The following is a 21,701-nucleotide window of genomic DNA, read 5'->3' on the forward strand; positions in this document are numbered from 1 at the left end:
TATTATAGAAACCTTGATTATTTTGATTGCTATATAGTGTTCTATAATGGGGATTAACTTTTTTTTATTTAATCATTCTCTCACTGATAAACTGAAGGTTACTTTTAGTTTTTCACTATTAAAAATGATGCCACAGAAACAAATAATGCAATATATGTTAAGAAAGAAAAAAAAAAGAAGATTGAATAAAGAATATTATCTATGCACAATACTAAGCTTATTACTATATTACTGAACTCCTCCATATCCTTAATTGGGTCTACTTTATATGTAAATTTAACTAAGTGTGTTAACTAGGTGTCTTCCACTATAATTATGGACCCAAGTTTCTACAACTTTCCTACATTTTATTTATTCCTTAATGAAACTAGGAGATCATTTAATTGGACTTTTGCTCCATTTTTAATAGGGGAGTTTAACTCATTTACTCTTATGATTCGTAATTTGATTGGATTTATTCTTCCATCTTATTTTATGTTTTCTTTAACTATAAATTCTTTTTATTCATTCATTTTTGCCTTTTATTAAATCAATTACTTTTGTTCCATTTTTTCCCTCTACTTGTCTAAAAATTGTCTAGCTCATATCTATTCTTTGATAATTACCACTTATAAATTCATTTATCCAACACATATTTATTGGGCTTCAACTACTGCCAGATGATGTTCTTGCTTCCAGGGGTGTACACACTACTAGTTAACAAAACTGACAACCTTCTCCTTGTGCAGTTTGTATCCTCATAAGCATGAGAAATGGATATATGCAAATCACAGAGCATGTGAGGTGGTGATATATGCTATGACATAAAGTAAAACAGGGGAGAGGTGTACAGGGAGAAGGAGGAGGGAAGTCAGTTTAAATAGCATTCTCAAAGAAGGCCCAATGCAGCTATCTGGGGGAGAACCTTCAAGGAAAGAAAACAAGGGCAAAATCCATGAGGTGGGAGCACATCTAGCATGTTCGGGAAACAGCTGAGACCAGTGTGGCTAGACAAAAGTGACCAGTGGGTACGGACAGGAGCTCAGGTCAAACAGATAACAAGATGCCAGATGTTGGGACTTTGTGTTTTAATGAATTTGGATTTATATTTAAGAACTGAATCAGTGTAAAATATTTTTTGTTAAACACAAATTTATTGTTTCTAGGACACCTTTTACTGTTATCATCACTTTGTGTGAGAAAGAGTTGTATTACAATGTGCATGTCATGTGCATGCACTGGTTTTAGTATCACATATAAACACACCACTGATCTGTCAGTGTCAACAAGTTGTCCAGTTTGGATGATTTTCTCCTATACGCTGATGTAACATTGAATGTATTTGTTTGAATATTTTAGGCAGACTGCATGATCACAGTGATACCTATGTAGATTGTAACTGACAATTAAATTGAAATACTCCTGAAATTATAGCATAATTAAATTATGTTTCCAGTTTACCCTAGCTGATCAGAATAAATAAAATAAAATAAAATAAAATAAATAAAAATTATGTTCCCAGTTTAAAAATAAATAAGGACAATTATGTTTTACTTTAAAATATTTTTAGCGTCGTACTGGTGCAAAATCAAGTGGAGATGTACAAGCTAATACTACCATCAAAACAGTGAAAAAAGGGATTGAAAAAGGTACACACAAATATCACAGTAAGTGGCAACTGCCACTTGCTGTAGCAGAGAAAAATAAAAGAGCTCTTTAAGAAATTTTAAGTATGGGGCGCCTGGGTGGCTCAGTTGGTTAAGTGACTGCCTTCGGCTCAGGTCATGATCCCAGGGTCCTGGGATCGAGTCCCACATCGGGCTCCCGGCTCAGCGGGGAGCCTGCTTCTCCCTCTGACCCTCTCCCCTCTCATGCTGTTTCTCTCTCGCTTGCTCTCTAATAAATAAATAAATAAATATTTAAAAAAAAAAAAAAGAAAAGAAATTTTAAGTATGCTTGGAACAACTATATATGAATCTACTTTTTCAATGTATTTCATGAAATATAAATATAAATATATATGTACATCAGTCATTCCAATGAAAATTTAGTATCCAAACTGAGATGTGCTTTAAAAGTACAAAATACACACTGAATTTCAAAAATTTAGTACAAATAAAAAATATATAAAATATATAATAAATAATTTTATATTGATTACATACTGTAATAATATTTTGGAAATATTTGATTTCATTAAATATATTATCAGAATAATTTCACTTGTTTCTTTTTCTTTTTAATATGGCTAGAAAAAATTAAAATTGTATGAATGGCTTGCATTTTATTTCTATTGGAGAAGACTGGTCTAGATCATTCGGGAAAAGATCATAGTGCTTTGTGCAGGGGTGTGCTGTGTACAGCAGGACAGTTAGCATTCCTAGAACCTAGTTATTAAATGCCAGTAGAACTCCCCAGTCATTTTGACAACTGAAAATCCTTCTACCTCCAACTGAGAACCACTCTTTACACTGAAATCCATGAGAATTCCCCCAGCTGGGGTCCACAGGCAGAGCATTCACTTAGTTTAGAATAGAGTCTTAGGATTTTTAACCTAAAAGAAGCTACATCCCTTATCAGACACTGAGAATGTCTTGGGAGAACAGCAGTTGGTTGACTGGGTTCCTTAATCAATTAAACCAAGAATTTGCCCATGGTCTCCTGTTTATGAATATTGACTCCAAGCTTGAATATTTCTAGGATTTTTGAGTTAAGATTACTTCTACAGCATTCTTCTATAGGTTGCTTGCAACTACTTCTGCTGAATTTTTTTCTTTATCAATCAAGTTCTATTTTCATCAAAAAATTTCTCAAAAGAACTTCTCAAAACTCCTCTACTAGGTTGTATTATTAAGTACTTTCATGGCATTGCTCTTTTAACAGCTTCTTTACAAGGGGAAAGATCAATGAGTGTGCTTGTGTGCTATCTTAATTACTATGCTTTCTAATTGCTAATTTAGGGCATGTAGTAAAGTTGTAGATTTTTTTTTTAAGATTTATTTATTTATTTATTTATCTGACAGAAAGAGAGAGCACAAGTAGGCAGAGTGGCAAGCAGAGGGAGAGGGAGAAGCAGACCCCCTGCTGAGCAGGGAGCCCGATGTGGGGCTCGATCCCAGGACCCTGGGATCATGATCTGAGCCAAAAGCAGCCTCTTAACTGACTGAGCCACCCAGGTGCCCCAGGTTGTAGGATCTTTAACATTGTTCTGTTGTGGGCGCCTGGGTGGCTCAGTTGGTTAAGCGACTGCCTTTGGCTCAGGTCATGATCCTGGAGTCCCTGGATCGAGTCCCGCCCGCATCCGGCTCCCTGCTCGGCGGGGAGCCTGCTTCTCCCTCTGACCCTCCCCCCCCTCATGTGCTCTCTCTGTCTCAAATAAATAAAATCTTTAAAAAAAAAAAAAAAAAAAAAAACATTGTTCTGTTGCAGCCACCTTGCTCTTACTTGTGCTACTAGTTTGTCACTTGATTACTCTGGATTTTCTTGAGAAATAATCATTCCAACAGCAAACTAAAGTGATTTTTTCCCTATTTCTAATAGTCAGAGTGCTTCCCCCCATATTAATGTGTTAGAAAGAACTTCCCCAGCAGTAGTCAATAATAATGATGATAGAAGGCAAACTTGCCTTCCTCCTGGCTTTGAGGTTGCCTTCTGGAGATCTAAAGGTCAAAGTCAGCTCTCAATAATATGTCATCTTGAGCCTGCCCAGATTTTTTTTAATTTTAAAACTAAGTCTTTTATATGGGCTTCTACTCTACAGTTTACCACAGTGCTGGCCATTCTCTATTGCTTTAAACCAGATCTATTTCTCTTATTTACATTATTTACCGCCTAATGAAGATACTGCCATTTTTCCTTAATTATTTGACTTGTCTTTACCATGAAGAATGATGTTGGCTTGAGATCTATTTCATTTTCAAGGTGGTTTTGCTGTTTTATTAAAGAAGTTTTTTTAATGCAGACTAGTAAAATCATGATAATTAAAACTGTTGTAAACTCAATCCCTATTAATAACTACCCTTAGAGTGCTGAGGTTTAAGGTCTAAACCCCCCCCCCATTCTTGCACACTCTCTCTCTCCCCATCTCTAAAATATTTTTGCCAACACAGGTACATCCTCTTTTCCTTATTCCTTTCTCCGTTCTTATATTTATCTGTTCATTCACTTGTACAGTCATGAGCACATCTTAAGTTCTAGAAACCACTGTATATTCAGAGGTAAATGGTGATGGTCACAGTAGACAAACAAGGTGGGCTTATAGTTGGGAGATAATACATATAATATAAATAAAAGTAAACAGGTGATTCTAGTAGTTTGTGGTAAGTGCTATGTCAGAGGGAGTACAGGGCATAATCTGAGCATAAAGGAAAGGCACATAACATAGCTTTGGAAAACTAGGAAGTGTTAGATATGTAGTATCTAAACTGTAACCTTAGGCATAAAGAGGAAAGAGATGACAGCATCAAAAGTATATGCAATTTTAACACATTAGTGTGTATTGCCAAAATGCCTTTCAGAAAGATCACACCATTTAAATCACTACAGAGAATGTGTAAGACAATTTAGCCATGGCATCGATAATATTGAGTAACACTTGTGCCAATTTGGAGAAGAAAATGATATGTCTTGCTTTGATTTGAATTTTTTGACTATTAGATAAGATTGAATTTATTTTCATTTCTTCATTAACTTTATATTCTCCCCCAAATCCTCTGTACCCTCTGGAATAGCTCTTTCATGGTAAATAATATCCTCTAAATACTTCATCGGTTCTTAAAATATTTTCTCCATATCCTGGCTCTACCAACCTTAAACATCTTAGAGTTCAAAGTTGGTATGTGCTTTCTCTTTGATTACTAAATCTGCGCTCAGGCTCCCTTATTCTTACCCACTTATAAAGCTCCTCTGTTCCTTGAAGCTTGTTCCATTCAGTCATCAACTCATTATCGTTTTAATTAATTCACCAACCATGTCATTTCCTTTATTACATTGGTTTCCATCTCACGTTCTTGCCCTTCTCACCAACACCTACTGTTGTATTTAGACACTTGAATGACCTCTGGACAGTCCAAATGACATACTGGCTTCTTAGGATTTAACTCTAATATCTTCGCTCTTTTTGGCTTATCCTTTTTTGCTCCAATTCTTACGTCCACTCCTTGGATCTTGTTATTCTTCTAGGGTGGTCCTTCTGAAAAATGAATGGCTCAAATGCCAGTATCTTGTTCTCTGACCAACAGTTCCTTTTAATCCATCATTCTCAAGTCAAACCTTCTATTCTCAAATCCACTATATAAGTTTATTTCATCAAGAACCTTAGTCACTGAATCTCCATTTTCTCACAATCACTTCGTTCTCTCCCTTCATGCTTTTACATGCCTTATTCCACCCTTCAGCCCCTCAGCTATGACCCGTCACCTACTAGTAAGTTTCCAGAAGTTAAAATTATATTAAATATACATATGAAAGAGCTACCACATAAAATATATTTCATTCTTGGGTTGCAAGTGGGTTTCCCCCCTCAAAACTCTATAATTATTGCTACACTGACTGGGTGTTGCAGAATTGAAGACTGAAGATATTTTACTTGGGAGAAGAAATAAGGTTTTCTGCTTAAATCCCAAAAAGTTACCTTTTCTTTATCCTTAAAAATCTAAATGCATTTTCCATAAAATATCTATGCCTAAGTTTCTTTTCATTGACTTTGTCTAGAATACATTGAGCTTTCCCAGTCCACATATACCAGTCTTTGGAAAAGTCATTAAATTTTTCTTTCATTTGAATTCACTGAATTGTTTGTTCTGTTCTCTCCATCAGGCATACTGATTATTTATAGTTTATGTCATCCATCTCAACTTGCTTTGGCTCATCATTTTCCTCTTTATCTTTTTCCCTTTAAATTCCTGATGCTTTTCTCAAGTTACCCTCCATATCCCTGACTGATTTTTTCTGCAGCTTCAGTTCTTTATAGCTGAAAATATGGATTTTATTTCGGTCATTAGGTTTTTATTTTCTCGGAGGCCAGTCTTTGTTTTAACTGTCAGTCTTTCTTCCAATTCTACTGTTTTTTCTGCACCCTTTCTTCACTCCTAATGAATGTCTGTTTCTCTTTTATAGAGACAGTGCTTTTGTGTACTCTGAAGATGCTAAGGACTTTCCTAAAAATGTGACATCTAGACATTTCAGTAGATCTATTACAAAAAGAAAAAGGAAAAAAGTTCATCCTTTGAGGCTCCTGGATACTATGTCCTTTGTTCTCTAGTAGTTTTCCTCATGCACATGGGGAGGTTTCTACTTACTCTCTTTGAATGAAGCAAAGCTCTATCCACTAAATTGCCTGTCTCCCCTCCCCATATATGCACTTGGATTATTTCAATATCTTTCTCAGGTCACAGATGACTGGAAGCTTGATTTGCTTCACTCCAAACTTAATTCACAATTTCTAGCAGATTCTGGTTCAGCAAAACTCTACAGGAGTCTCCATTGCCTGGATCGCTGATAATGGGAACTTGGAAAAGTTGTTTTAAAAAATCAAAATTTAGGGGCGCCTGAGTGGCTCAGTCGTTAAGCGTCCACCTTCAGCTCAGGTCATGGTCCCAGGGTCCTGGAATAGAGCCCCACATCGGGCTCCGTGCTCGGCGGGAAGCCTGCTTCTCCCTCTCTCACTCCCCCTGATTGTGGTCCCTCTCTCGCTATGTCCTGTCAAATAAATAAATAAAATCTTAAAAATAATAATAATAATAAATAAAAATAAAAAATAAAAATTTAGAGGCGCCTGGATAGCTCAGTCAGTGAAGCGCACATCTCTTGATTTCAGCTCAGGTCATGATCTCAGGGCCCAGCAAAGAGCCTACATTGGGCTTTGCGCTCAGCGGGGAGTCTGCTGAGATTCTCTCTCTCTCTCCCTTTGCCCCTCCCCATGCTCTCTCTCTCAAATAAATAAATAAATCTTTAAAAAAAAAAAAAAACCTTAATCCCTAGTATAAACTCTGAACCAATCTCCATCTCTGCCCCTGCTCCTCTACACAGAGCACTTTTTATTTGGGGGCTGGGAGTAGGGGGGGGACAGGACTAAAGCTCCCAAACTGAAACGCACACCTCCACACTATCGCCCAATTACCTAATCTGTAGTTTGATTGTAGCTTCTGTCTTTGAGTAGCTGTTGAGAGCTGTAAATTAAAGATTCCCAAGAATAAAAGTTCAGCAAAAGTTAGAGTTCTCCTAAAAGCTGTGCATTTTGTGCCCATTTTCACACATAGTAAGGCCACAGAATTTGTTGATAAACTCTGCACTCTAAAGGTCACTTTAATCAACTTTTTCAAAATGACTGTTCTACAATACTGTAAAGGCCATCAATTTTCTGCCCAGAAAGAAATAGGCTTTCCTTTTTTATTTGAAAAGTCTGTACCGTGTGCCAGAGGAGGGGGGAGAAAAAAAGCAGTAGCATCCATCCAGTTTCAGAAATATTTTCTTAGTTAATATAGTTAATAATAATATTAAAGATGAGCCTAATGCCTTTTCCCTATGACTTTCCAGTAAATAAGTTTATGAAAAACTCTAGAATTTTGGACCTTAAAGGTGGATTCCAGGTCGTCTCAACCAATATGCTAATTTTGCAAATGAGGAAACTGAGGAATAGGAAAACATTATTTGTACAAATGCAGACGTCAGTAGAACTGACAGAAACCCATTTCAGAATCCCCATTCAGGTTATTTCCCATGAGGCCATTCTGCCTCTTGTCTGCTTATTACCACAGTGGACAGGGCTTTTGTCACCTGGGAAAGAAAACCTTAACCGTCTTCATGGAGACAGCAAGAGCCCTCAGCCCTGAGCGACAACAGGAAGCACTGTGCAGCTGCAAGTCTGTCAGTCACTACTTCTTCAGACTTCTATCCAACACATGCCAGACGAAGGCCTTCATGCATGTCTACCTCCCAATAAAAGGAACTTTCTTCACATGCAACAGAAACTGCTCAAGGAATGTGCCAGGGAAATGTTTGTTTTTTTCTTCTTTCATCACCAGCTTCATGCTATCGTTTGAAATGTGTGATATCTGGGAGATATTAGCCCCTCATTTGGGGCCATGGGTCAAAGGCATACACTAACAATATTTGTGAATTGATGAGTATTGCATGTAAGTGCCAATATTGTAAAATCAATTAAGGTTCTGACTCAGAATGAGTTAGAATAATGGATAGGGTCATATACAATGACTAGTTTTTTTCTAAGAATAAAGAAGGATGAGTTAATGCTTTCTGTTCAAGAGGATAACATAGGAGCTTATGGTATGTCTGCACAAAATACACGTCTGTGTTAAGAATGTTAAAAATCTTATTCATGCTCCACCTTCTTTCTTTACCCATAATGCAATGGAAAGAGCAAGGACACTAAAGCCAAACTGATGTGAATTGAAATCCACACATGATAGCTGTAGTAATTTGAACAAATTTCTTAAACCTCCAGTTGAGGTTTCTCAACCTCAAGAGAAGTGATAGCCCTTATGTGATGTTCCTAAGCCCATGCCTGTAACCCAAGTATTCAACCAATGTTAGTTTCTTTTCTCCTATATGGAGAAGAATTCACAAAAGCCAGGCACGAGAAGTGTTAAAACACATAATTATACTCCTTTAATCATATGTGGATTTATTTTCTGTCATCTCTTTGTACATTCATTCTTTTAACAAATATTTTTGAATCCCTACTATGTGTCAGAACTATTGTAGACATGTTGGATACATCAAAGAACAAAACAGACAAAATCCCTGATTACATGAAGGTTACATTCTAGGAAGGAGAGACATACTAATGAGCATAATAATCAGGGTAGAAACTGGCAAATGTTATGCAAAAAAAAAAAAAAAGCACAGATGAAGGACATCTGGAGTGCACGGAAGAGGAGTTTTCTCATATTAAATGCAGAATCAGAATTAGGCCTCATTTTGAAGGAGGTAAGGGAATGAGCCACGCAGATATGCAGATATCTGGGGAAAGAGTGCTTGAGGAAGAGGAAAGAGTCAATGCAAATACCCTATGGTGGGATCAGGTACACTAATAGGAGATGGGGATCAGGGGAAGGGAAATGGCAAGACGGGTGGTTAGATTGTATGGTAGCTATGGCATTTTCTTTGGTTGTAGTATTTGAAACACTAAAGAAAGACAGATTGGCATATCATGGAATAACAGAAAGAATACATAGACTTGGCCTCTGGTTTTGTCGTCACCTACTATGTGAGTGAGTCCAAATTACACATCCGTATCCTAGCTCCTTTTGTCCCTAAAATGAGAAGGGTCTTAGATTAATGGATCAATAAGTCTAAATCAGCCTGATCTTGGAAAATCATGGAAATTTCAAATCTCTAAGGAAATGAGTGATAAAATGAGTGAATATTCTCAAGTAGGTGGCTTAAAGCACTAAGCCAAAAATCTTAAATTTCTATCTCTTTTCTTTATATCAATCTTGTTTTGTCACCCAAAAGTGTGAATAAGAGATGCCAGGGCTTCATTGATTTTAATTTAAAGGTCACATCTTTTTTGGAAAAGGCAATGTGATTGGCACTTTTGGTGTTTTCTTTATATTTATCACAACTTAAAGGCCTTCGGAAAAGTTAGAAAAGTAGTGAGGAAAAGAAGCATGTCATTTTAGTCATAATCTTTAGAATCATATATGCGTTAAAAATGAAAAGAGAACAAAACAATCCATTAAAAGTAATGTTTTCTCCCTTAATTTTGTTTTTCTTGATTTTATTTTAAGGGTGCTAGATTGCCCAGGAAGGAGGTATAAGAAGTTATTTTGCACATTATCTCTGAAAATCCAGCTCTCAGACACCTCCTGGCCTTTGCCTGAGGCAGTACTAATCACATAACTTAAGAGGTTTAAAAACACTAAATGTTCCATGTTTGCCTATTATAAGTAACAAGAGAAATCATTTTGAAGATTTTTTGCTGTTGTTATTTTACATCTTAACGCTTTCAGAGAAAATATTTGTTTTAATTTTTATCAATCAGAATGGGCTAGATTATGCTCTAGTAGCAAATGACCCCAAGTGCCAGTGATTTAACACAGGTTAAACTCTTTCCATGGTTTTCATACCCCTGGTTTTCAACAACAAAAGTTGGATGTGCATGTCTGTGTGTGTTTTTCATTCATGCTAAATATCAACCATAGGTCAGCAGGTCACTCACGTCATAGAGGTAAAGTTAATGAATTCTTAATCTTGACCAATGCCCCCCAGTTCACCAAGGGAGTAAAAGAGAATGTTTGGATCATACTCTGACTCGTAAAGCCTCCCTTGGAAATAGTACATATCCCTTTTCATTCACCAAAGCAAGTCACATGACCACCCTCAAACTCCCACTCTGGAAGAAAAACTGAACGGTATGTCTCCCAGTCTTTCTCATTAATTGATTGTATCTCTGAGGTTCTTGCTTGCCCTTGGTGTCCATCCTGGCATTCTAGATGTTATAACTCTCAGAGAGTAATTTCACAGAAACTTCAAATTGAGGTGAGATAGAACTAAATAAAAGAAAAAAAAAATCAGAAAGCCCTCAACAAAATGCTCTTGCCCAAATTAACTCAATGGCCTGAATTCTACAACAACCAAAAAGTCTCTAAGTCTTCTATACAATTCCCATTACTCCTGTTCACTGTTGATGTTCCCTCTTCCCCCAGGTTAAGCCGTTATTCTATATCTTCAAATTGTTTGGGGGACTCTATTGTCAACTGTCACTTTTTCATAAAACTCAACTATGTAGAATAATGATCCCCCCAAAAAGCTTAAAAAGAGCTCTCGGACAGGCCGAATGAATCACACAAGATATTAACACCAAATTTAATCATAGAAGAAACAGTCATACCTTCACTCACTGCCTATTTGTTCTCTTTTTCTTCTCAGTTCTAGTAAACCTTGCTTGTGAATTCCTACATAGCATGCTCATTTATAGGTTGCCTCCTCACCATTCAAAATCTAATTCTTTAACAAGAGCACCCAGGTTTTCTTTTGAGAAACCCCCTTCCAAATTCTCAGCCTTGTAGCTTCAGTGAGATTCATCCCAATGCCTGCCCCAAGTGGACTCTAATTAACTTAAGCCAATCAGTGTATTATCCCTTCTCCCCGACCACATGACAGTCTTAGGAAGACATGAGTCACAATTTCCATCAATGATGCAGTAGTAGAGTCTTGATGGGGCCTTCAGGAAAAATAAAATTCTCCCAGCTCCTGTGGGTGCCATCATGAGACATTAGGTCCTCCAGACAGTCTGGAGAGAGAACGGGACTTCTGGGAAAGCTTCAGCCATGTTGTTTCCATGAATCATCCTGAAGGCAACCCTGAGAGGAAAAGAAGGGTAGGGTCTAGAGAGTCACAGAGAATTGTACCTGGAGCCCCTTTAACCCATGAATCCCTACATCTACTATTCAGCATTTCCACTGTATGACTCAATATATTTTCTTTTTTGTTTCAGTCAATTTTGTTTGGGTTTCTATCATTTGGAACCAAAATTTTCTTAACTGGGGCATTGCCACACATATAGAGATGAGCAAATAAGAAAAGAATGATCCCTACTAGTCCAGGGAGGGGTGTTGTTAGGCACGTGAAGCTTAACTGAAAGCTTAGCTAGCAAAGAGAAGAAAAACACTGAATTAGGCTAGCACCCAGGAAACATTGGTTAGAATCACAAATCTACTGTCTTTCCTTACATGGGTAAGTTTAGTTTTATGGACCTCAGTGTTTTAATCTGTAAAGGAAAGGAATCGTATTTGATGATTTCTCAGGTCCTGCATAGTTTTTTTAATTATATGATTTTATTAATAATATAAACAAGTACAATAACTCAAAGGGACCATTACGATAAGGGTCAATAGTCCCAGAGATCCTGACTGTTTATTTGCCCTCAGTGCAAGAATCAATATGCATAATCATGATATCAGGTCATCAAGTAAAGTTCAAAGTAGCCTGTTTTATGACGGTAATTATTTTAGAAAGTCTTGAACATAAATGATTAAAATAAAAAATGCAACCAGCAATGCCACACACGTGTGGGCCTAAGAGACTTGTTCATTGCCATTGCAGCATTATTCATAATAATTCAAAACAGGGGAAAATGCGAAGTGGAGGGGGAGTGGTAAAATAAATTTTACCACATCCTAACTATGAGAGAATAGGTGGTAAGGTGTAATTGGTGGTGCCGTCTGGAGAAAGAAGAGGAAAAGTAGAAAAGAATGAGTGTAGGGGAGAAACTATAAGATCACCATAGGTCCTAGTTTGCCTGCAAGAGTCTCAGTTTATGCAAGTGTGATTACTAAGAGCCACCCTTTTATTTTCAAAAGTGTCCTTGTTTGAAAGATACATTATATAGCCACCCTAAGAAAATGGGAGCTTCCTTTAATCCGTTGCATATATATATATATATATATATATATATATATATATAGCCCGAATACTTTACAGTGGAAATATACTCATGTATCACTTCTTCAATTAAAAAAAAAAAAAAAAACTTCACGAGAATTATTTGCAACATCTGGAATAGTGGTTTTCAAGCATTTGTAGGATGATGGGACCTGTAATTCAAAGGACAGCTTACTGGGAAGACTGATAAGGGACACCATTATATCTAAAGGGTGAGGAAGATCATCATTCATGGACCCCCATCCACTTGCCCTCACCTTTTCTCACCACGACATGCCCTAATGGGATGACTCAGAGACCCTCTGAAAGCCATTGCTCCTTGGTTCATTTTGGTTTTAACAGGGAAATGCACACAAATAGATGGATACCTAAGAGCCATTCTGTAAAGGGTTCTAAACATGAGGCAGAGCTGAAGTAATTTTCTTTATATATATATATGTATGTACATATAGAAATACATATGTGTATATTATACATATGTATATATAGGAACATTGAAAAGGTGAACTAAAGACCAAGCTGCAAGGAAAGAGAGTGAGCCAGACTTAATGAAAATTTCTTAGAAAAATCTCTTGCCTGTCATCCCTTATGAACTTTCTACAATTAGCAATTCTTATTCAACATACCAAATTCAGCACAAATGAAAATGAAAGCATGTCCCTGACAATGCACATCAGAACCCTCCTCTGGAGCACTGGCTACAAATAAAGGGTGCTGGGTCCCACCCAAGAGTGACTAAATCAGAGCCTTTGGAAATGGGGCATTGTTAAGGAACTCCCTAGGTGAAATGAATGATCTGTAAGGTTTCCCCTAAAAAGGAGACTTTCCTCCCAGGAGTGTACACCCAGCCACAAAGAGGGAGACTTTTTTCAGAAAGCACCATCTCATTAGACCTCCCCACAAACATTGTATGAACGGAGTAAAATGGAGTAGTACCATACTACCCACCAGTAACACCAACTGGGTTTTAAAGATGAGCTGGTATTCCCAGAGAAATAACTCATTGTAACACAGCTTAGAAATACTACCAGTCACATCATGTTTCCTAACACATAATAAAACCCTGTTCTGATACATTTAGCCTGATACAAAGGCATAAATAGCAGATTCGACTGTTTTAAGAGAATGACACCATATTTAACAGCTGAGCCAAGCCATTTGTCATTTTTTATTTTTTATTTATTTTTTTTTTTTAAAGATTTTATTTATTTATTTGAGAGAGAGAGAATGAGAGACAGAGAGCATGAGAGGGAGGAGGGTCAGAGGGAGAAGCAGACTCCCTGCCGAGCAGGGAGCCCGATGCGGGACTCGATCCCGGGACTCCAGGATCATGACCTGAGCCGAAGGCAGTCGCTTAACCAACTGAGCCACCCAGGCGCCCGCCATTTGTCATTTTTTAAAGGTGTGTCATCAATCTTACACTATTCCAAAAAGTGAGGCCTCTTCTGCTAGCCCTATCTACTCTAAATCTAACAACCATTTATTGACTGTCTGTTGCATGCATGTCATTGGAAGAGAGGGTGGATGGAATTCACATGTACTGGGTGTCTACTTTGCATTAGGTACCTGGGCCTTTTTTCTAAATTGGGTTATGATGCTTTTTGAAAACACTTTGTTTAAAAGACCCAATGCTAATATTAGAAATGCAATATCATTTTTACAAAAGGTTAGTAATTACAAGGGAAAATATCTATAATTTTTGAGAGGTAAAAATCATCTGAATTTAAAATAATATACTACAAGAAAAATATACTAGAAGAAAACATATCAAATGTTAATCATAATTACCTGTTAGTTGGGAAATTATGAGTGAGGGCAAGCTTCCATTTCATGCTTTCTTTGTACTACCCAAATTTTGAACAATAATTTTTAAAACTTTGATAAAATAAATGCAGTATGAAAAAAAGTTAATACAAAGCACTACTAGCCTTAAGTAATTCAATCAACTAATACGTAAAATTTTATTTTTTACTTTTTCCTCCAAATTCTGGTTTTGGTACCCAACAAGGCTTCTGGATTTACATCACACTTTTCCTTTTATGTTTTATTCATCTTTTTATAGTGACATTATTTATTCTGTTGCTGCTTTTGAACTATCCATATCAAATCAATGGGTTTCAAAAGTACTATCCATTCTAAGTATTTATTTATCTGGCCCAACCTTTTCCCTCTAAACATAACTTTAGCTTTCCAGGATGCTATACAAAAGTTAGAAGCCTGTCTAATTCACAGAACATAGGTTTTACTAACCTGGTGATTCGTCCCAGCACTGTGGGAACAAGAGCAATCCTTGCCTCGATTCCTCATTCAAAAAAGCCAGCATTCATATGGAATTTCTATGTGAGATCAGTTTGGGAAATCTTCGGGAACATTTTCCTTAAAGGCATAAAATTCTCCTGGTGTCAACCACGTTGAATTTGCCCCTCTCTTGATAATAAGGGACCATTGTTTCCAAGTGTGTTTTGCCCTGGGTAGCTGTACCCTTTCTTGTAAAGATAACTCCTTGTTTGTACAACAATGAACAGCATATACAAATCCCATACTCTCACTTAGGAGTCCCACTCCCCACACCTAGGAAATGTGTCTCTCTCGAAACTGCAGAGAGAGAAACGTATTGCTTTGTTTAAGATTTAGTAAGATTGCCTGGCAGGGACGTCCCACTATCCCCAATTATAATGAGGTTAAGCCCTGGAAAGACGGAGACAGATTTTCTCATTGCTCCACTGTCTCTACACTGTCATGCCCTGCAACTCAGAGCCTTGCAGATCCTGTCCCTCTCTTCTCTTTCACCCCCAATTACCAAGGAAGAAAAGGCAGTCAGAACACAAGACCCTTTAATGGAGTTGCGTCCTCCACCTGCAGGTGGGAAAGAAGTGTTGGTAATAACAGGTCGTTCGCTGTTGCACTTATTAGAGGATAAAAGGGCATGTGAATACCTCTGACCACTGCCAGTTCTCTTGCAGTCCTAAAACTTCTATCTGATTTCAATTAGATAATCCAAATACAGTCTCATCTGGAAAGAGGATCACCCCTTGATTTGAGGCAGTTCCTAAAACAACCCTACCTAAGACTGCAATAAAGTCTCAAACCTCCTCTCGTTTCCTTGTCTAGCTCAAAACTTGTGAGGGCCTTAGAAATATACCCCGTGCTCTATACCACCACCAATCAGGCAATTTATATTATTTTTAATCATATAAAATTTGGGGTTCTTTTATTTTCCTCCCGTTGGTTGGCGTATATACAAAACTCCTGAGTTACATAGATTTCATAAAACAAACAAGTATTCTTTACCTTCCCCTTATCTATCACAGTAGTTGTAACCAGTCACAAGCAAAACTTTAATGCATTTGGACTTTCGGTGGGTGATAAAGACAAATATAGAATCTGAGGAAACAGCCACTATTGAATAAAAGCTTTTGACTAGTATAGCGAGAGGAGTGATAATGCACACAAAGCTAGTCAGCTTCAGAGAAAAGGGCAAGTCTTTCTACTAATTTCTGATTAAGACACAAGAAAGAGGAAGTAGGAAAAGATTCTAAAGCCTCTGCCCTAGAGCACAGCTCATTTTGATTCTGCCTCAATGAGGTCACTATAACATCAGGTCTCTGCCACCCTAACGCTTATTAACTGTTAACAGGAAGTTATTTTTAACTATAGCTCCACTCAGGAACTTATCATTCACATTAGGTTTTCAAAGCACAATTTCTGGGAAAGAATACAGACACTGAAGGAAGGGCAAATGTTAGTTAAATGAAGAAAGTTGAAGTTATTCATTTGCTTCTCTTTTCAGAGCAGCTAAAGAAGTCCCTGCCACAGCCGAATTTTTGCAGAATCCAACTGCAGATACGAAAAGAATTTATTAGGGACCACCTTTTGGGGGGTACTTCTTCTTTGGAGTCTATTAATTAACTAGTAACAAAGACTTGTTTAAGGAGGAAGAAGAGATGACTTGTTGCAATAAATTATCAGTGATAATAGGGTGGGGCATAAATCTATGAACAATCTTGTAATGGTTGAAATACTAAGCTTGAAATTGGTTCAACTAATTCCTGTCCAGAACATTTCTCAGGGAATATAAAAAAAAAAAAAAATCAGTGAGTATCTATATAGCAACTTATGTAAGCGCAGCAATGTTCTAGGTACAATTAGGGAAAGAAAAATACCAGACAGGTAGACATAAATGAATATAAACATCACATTAAACTGGATAGAAAAGCCTAGAGGTGCAATAGTAGTTTAGTAAGTGTGTGAGTGATCAAAAGGAAACTGCCAAAGTCATCATCAAAAAAGGAAACTTTAACATACAGCTCTCAGCCTTCAACAAATTAAGAAGAACAAAAATAAAGAATTAGATGCCTATAATAATACTGAATTAAATTTAATAGATTTATCTAACATTAAATTATATACCCTCTACATACCACATTTATATTCTATTCAAATGTCAATGGAACATTTACAAAAGTAGCTCATATATTCAGCCATAAAGAAAACCTTAATACATTCCAAAGGGTAAAAACTGTACAGTTTATATTCGCTGACCTCAATGCAATAAAACATAAATAATGGCAAAGAAATCAAATAAAAATAGCAGATAGAATACAACGTGCTTTTAAAGAACAATACACTTTGACCAAAGGGGTTTTGTTTCAGAAGTATGAATGGTTCAATATTATGAACACTATCAATATAATTCATTACTTTAATAAGTCAAGGAGAAAAATTCAACATTCTCTTCTGATTTTTTATAGCTACAAGTCAAGGAATACATTTGTGATCTGCTGAATAACATCAATATCAAAAAAGCAACTAACATTTTACTTAAAGTTAAAACCCATGACTTTTCCACTGAAGTCAAAAAGAGACAAGGAAGTTGACCTAAATGCAACAGTATTATTCAATATCATTCTGAAATTTAGGATAACAAATAATAAGCACATGTACTGACAAGAAAAAAATATATTGTTTGCAAATATGACTACCTTAAATAATGAAGAATCACTGGACAAATATTAAAACCAATAAGTGTATTCAAAGTGGTGTCCATTTATAAAATATAGAAAAATTAATTATATTATGTTATATTAATTATATTAATAGTCAATAATTATTAGCAATTATGAGATACATATAAAATTATAGAATCTTTTAGTTCCTAACCAATCTAGTCCCAATAAAATTACCATCAAGCCAACTCCAACATACTGGAGAGAAAAAAAAGTACCCATTGTTTACAATTTCCAAGTATTTGCTGGTATGGAAAAAAAGATTATAAAAGATGAAAGAGATGTACTTACTTATCTCCAGAGGGTACAGTGGGTGGGCCAAACTGTAAACACCAAGTCTACAATGTATTTTTTTAAAGGAATCTCATATTATTTACAATTGATCTCATCTTTAATGGTATCTCATATTATTTACAGCTGACCCCACTCCTAATGATGATAGAGGAAATAAATTTGGTACCTTAAAGAAATGTGGCCTCTTGTAGCCCATTTCATATACGTTTTCTAGCTTAGTCACTTTGAGGAAACTACTCTATTCAAAATTTAATTTTCCTATCAGGGCTGTCTGTCTTCCTTCAGTAAGATTCCTTTTCCCTTCCTCCTTCCCAAGAAGACATCTGGATGCATGGGAAAGTTTCCAGAGCCTTGCTGTAGAGGAGAAGGAGCTTCGAGAGTTTGTTCATCTATGGGTCTCCACTGATCTGTGCACTGGGATGGTTTGGCCTGGTCCTTGGGAGTCCAGCACTAGCACCTGTTAAGTGTGGCTGGTCCCTCCAGGTTCTTTCTCTCTCTCTGTGCTTCTCTCTCCGTCATCTCACCAGTCATGCTCCCTTCCCTCTCTGTCCATTGTACACCCTAGAAATATATAAGTACATTTCCCTCATCTTCCATATTTTTTTTCCACACCAGAAGAGAGCATTTTGTTTGTAATGTTATAAACCGATATAATGAAAACACTGCAAAGACTTCTAAATCTGGGCTTAGCTGGATATCATCAGGAGGATATATGTACTTCCATGGAAAATTATGCATTGTCTAGACTCCAAAGGACCTCTCTGATTCTATAGAAGCTATTTCACAACTCTGCAAATTAAGGACAATGGGAAGAATTGCAAAAATAATTCTTGTCTCTATATGTGTAAATTCCATCTTGTCTGTAGAGGTTCAACCGACGCTGACTCAGATGGGCATCCTTTTTTGATGTTAAGTCTTCTGCACTTTATCCTCCATTTGTACATCTTTACATTGCTCCCCAGTGGGAATCCTGTTTTGCCTCCTTCGATATTGCCTTTTCAATACCCCTGATCTATACATTCGTCTGTTCTTTGGATTCAGTTTTAGCATCTGCTTGATACCCTCATTAAAATTGAGTTAAATAAAATCTTTGCCTTGTGTTCATTTTATGTCTATATGAGAGTCATAATTTTCCCTTTTGAAAATCATCCTTTAACACCACTCTTGCGTATGTCAGGATCTTTCACCATTTTCCCTATCATCTCAGAACTGAGGAACTAGCACAGTGGGGAACTGCACCTATGCAAATTTCAGGCAACTGAAAATGTCTTGAGAAGGGGATCTGTAAGACAAGGGATGTTATTCTGTCCCAGAGGGATTGTAGGGATTTCATAAGGAAGAATTTCCACCAAATTTTGGGTTAGCATTGACTATGGAGACTATAATACAAAATTGTAATATTTGGCTTATTTCAATAGACCTTATTCCTCAGTGAGTGACTGAATTTGTAGTGAGCAAGGCCTATGAGGCATGTCTCAAAACAAATATATTGCCCAACTACAACTAGTGACAAGAATCTCATTTTGGTGACAGCATGAGAGACTTCGTAATGCAACCTAACATGTACACTGGTTTCTCAATCTTGGGAACAGCTAATACCTTCAAGGCATTTCACCTGTTTTATAGCAATATAACACATCATAAAATAACTAATTTTTTAGGGCCAGAGGAAGTTGATCTTAATTTATGTCCAACAGCATGTCAAGAGAGCCTCTAAGATTGAAGAGAAAGCTAGCATTTACTGACCCATAGCTGTTGACATGGTGGCCCTTCGGTAAAAAAATAAATCCTTTCTAATCAATTCTGAAAAATAATGTTGCTACATCCATTAGAAAGATGGATATTTCAATGCATGTTTGTCTACTGTCAAACAGCCTTTACCTTAGGAGGTAATTTGCTACACAAAGTGCTGAAAATAGGTGGGTACCAGAGGATATGGTCTGTGATGACTTGAAGTTCAGGAGATACAAGAATAAATCATGATGCATATCATACTAAATATAGTGGTAATTCCACTTAGACTCTTATCACCATGCCACTAGGGACCTAAACTTCGGCAATACTGAGACATAAAAACCAGAAGTACAAAGTTTACTACTGTATACTCACCACCCAAAATACTGGGAGTAAGTCTTTACTAAAACAATGTATTAGATGGTTTGGTAGTGGCTCAGATCCCTGCAAATGTGAGAGAAAGTGTTGAAGGAGATTTTAAATAATGTCGTTTAGAAATGTGTTTTTATAGGGTGTGTTTAGGGAATACTTGGGGATGATAAATATCCTCTTGGACCTAGCAGAACAGAAGCTGGGGATTGAGAAAATGCCTTGTCAGATAACTAGCAGATATAAAGTTGTTGGGTGGCTGTAGTGGGTAGAATTGTGTTCCCCCAAAAAGATCTGTTGACGTCCTAATCCCCAGTACCTATGAATGTGACCTTATTTGGGGAAATAGGGTCTTTGAAGATGGAATCAATTTAAGATGAGGTCATACCAGATTAGGGTGGGCCTTAATCCAATGATTGGTATCCTTATTAGAAGAAGGAAATTTGGACAGACACAGAGAGAGAACACCATGTGAAGATACAGAGCACACAGACACAGACAGAATGCCATGGAATGAGGCAGAGATTGGACAAGCCAAGGAATGCCAAGGATTGCCAGCAACCACCAGAAACTAGCAAGAGGAAAAAAAGATCCTCCCCTGGAGCCTTCAAAGAGAGCACGGCCCTGCTGACACCGTGATTTTGGACTTCTAGTCTCCAGAAATGTTAAGAAAATAAATTTCTGTTGTTTTAAGCCACCCAGTTTGTGGGGGGTTTTTTGTTATGGTAGGCCTATGAAACTAATACAGTGGTTGTTAGTTCTGTGATATAGGGAGCTGAGTCCGAGGTTTCCACTGGGCACCTGTATCTGGGACCCCAGTGTTGCTGTAAATGAGCTAAGGTTGTTATTCTTATTTTGGAGAAGAAGTCTTATTTGCCCTAAGTGGAAAAGGGGGAATTACAGTAAATGTGGATAGGGATAAAGAAGGTGGCTTCTTCAGTAAATGCAGTGATTTGCCATTTAAGTATCTCACGCTGACTAGGAATTATTGTCATGGCCTTACTAAAAGGGAATGACACCACCCCAAGGGTAGGTTGCGGGGTTCATGTAATCTGCCCAGATTTCTCTTCCTTTGTCCCGATGGCCTTCTCTGCTTTCACAAATGGTAAGGTCTCTCAGCAGCCCTTGGCAATACAAATTCAACATTTTCTGCAGTTATATTGTATTTCCCATAGAAACTCTGCTTCATAGGAAGACACTGACTCTGATGGGCATCCTTTTTTGAACTGCTAAATCTTCTCCAGTTTCTGTTCTCCTTCATTTATTCATCTTTACGAATAAAGCATTCTTGTCTCATGTTGGGAATTGAGACAGGCTCTGTCAGAGTTGGTCTGAGTTCATATTGAATCTTTAACGCCCCCCCCAAAAAAAAATCCTTTAGGCCCAGAAGGAAAAAAGGAACAAGTTTTGATTCATAAGGTTTCACTTGACCAGAGAAGGGGGTTGATAGCTGATGAGCACCGGGGAGGGAGCTATAGCCAGATGAAGCTGAGACAGAAAATGGCCTCTTTGTTAACAGCTTCCTCTCCATGTTTGTTGTGGAAGCACTGACCAGGGACAGTATTCCATTTCTATCTAGCGGGTAGCATGCCCTCCCAACAGTGCTGGGCATTCTTCTACTTGCTGTCGACCCCAATAGCTATGAAATAGTGTTCTAGCAGGATCAGTGGCACACACGCTATTTTTCATTTGCCCAGATTGTACTGTGGCAAGCATGTATCACAGGAGTTCCCGGAGGCTGACAGTGTCACCAGTATTATATGTGCTAAAAAGGTTAAATAACACGGACGTGTCCAACAGGATGACCAAAGCACCCAGGTGATGAGGGGATGCCAGAAGGCAAAATAAGGGAAGCCACACCACTGGAAATTGAAGTGTCTTATAGTTTTTGATGTTGAATGTTGTCAACAG

This window comes from Phoca vitulina, unplaced genomic scaffold, assembly GCF_004348235.1.
Source record: "Phoca vitulina isolate PV1807 unplaced genomic scaffold, GSC_HSeal_1.0 scaffold12, whole genome shotgun sequence".
In the NCBI taxonomy this organism is placed as follows: Eukaryota; Metazoa; Chordata; class Mammalia; order Carnivora; family Phocidae; genus Phoca; species Phoca vitulina.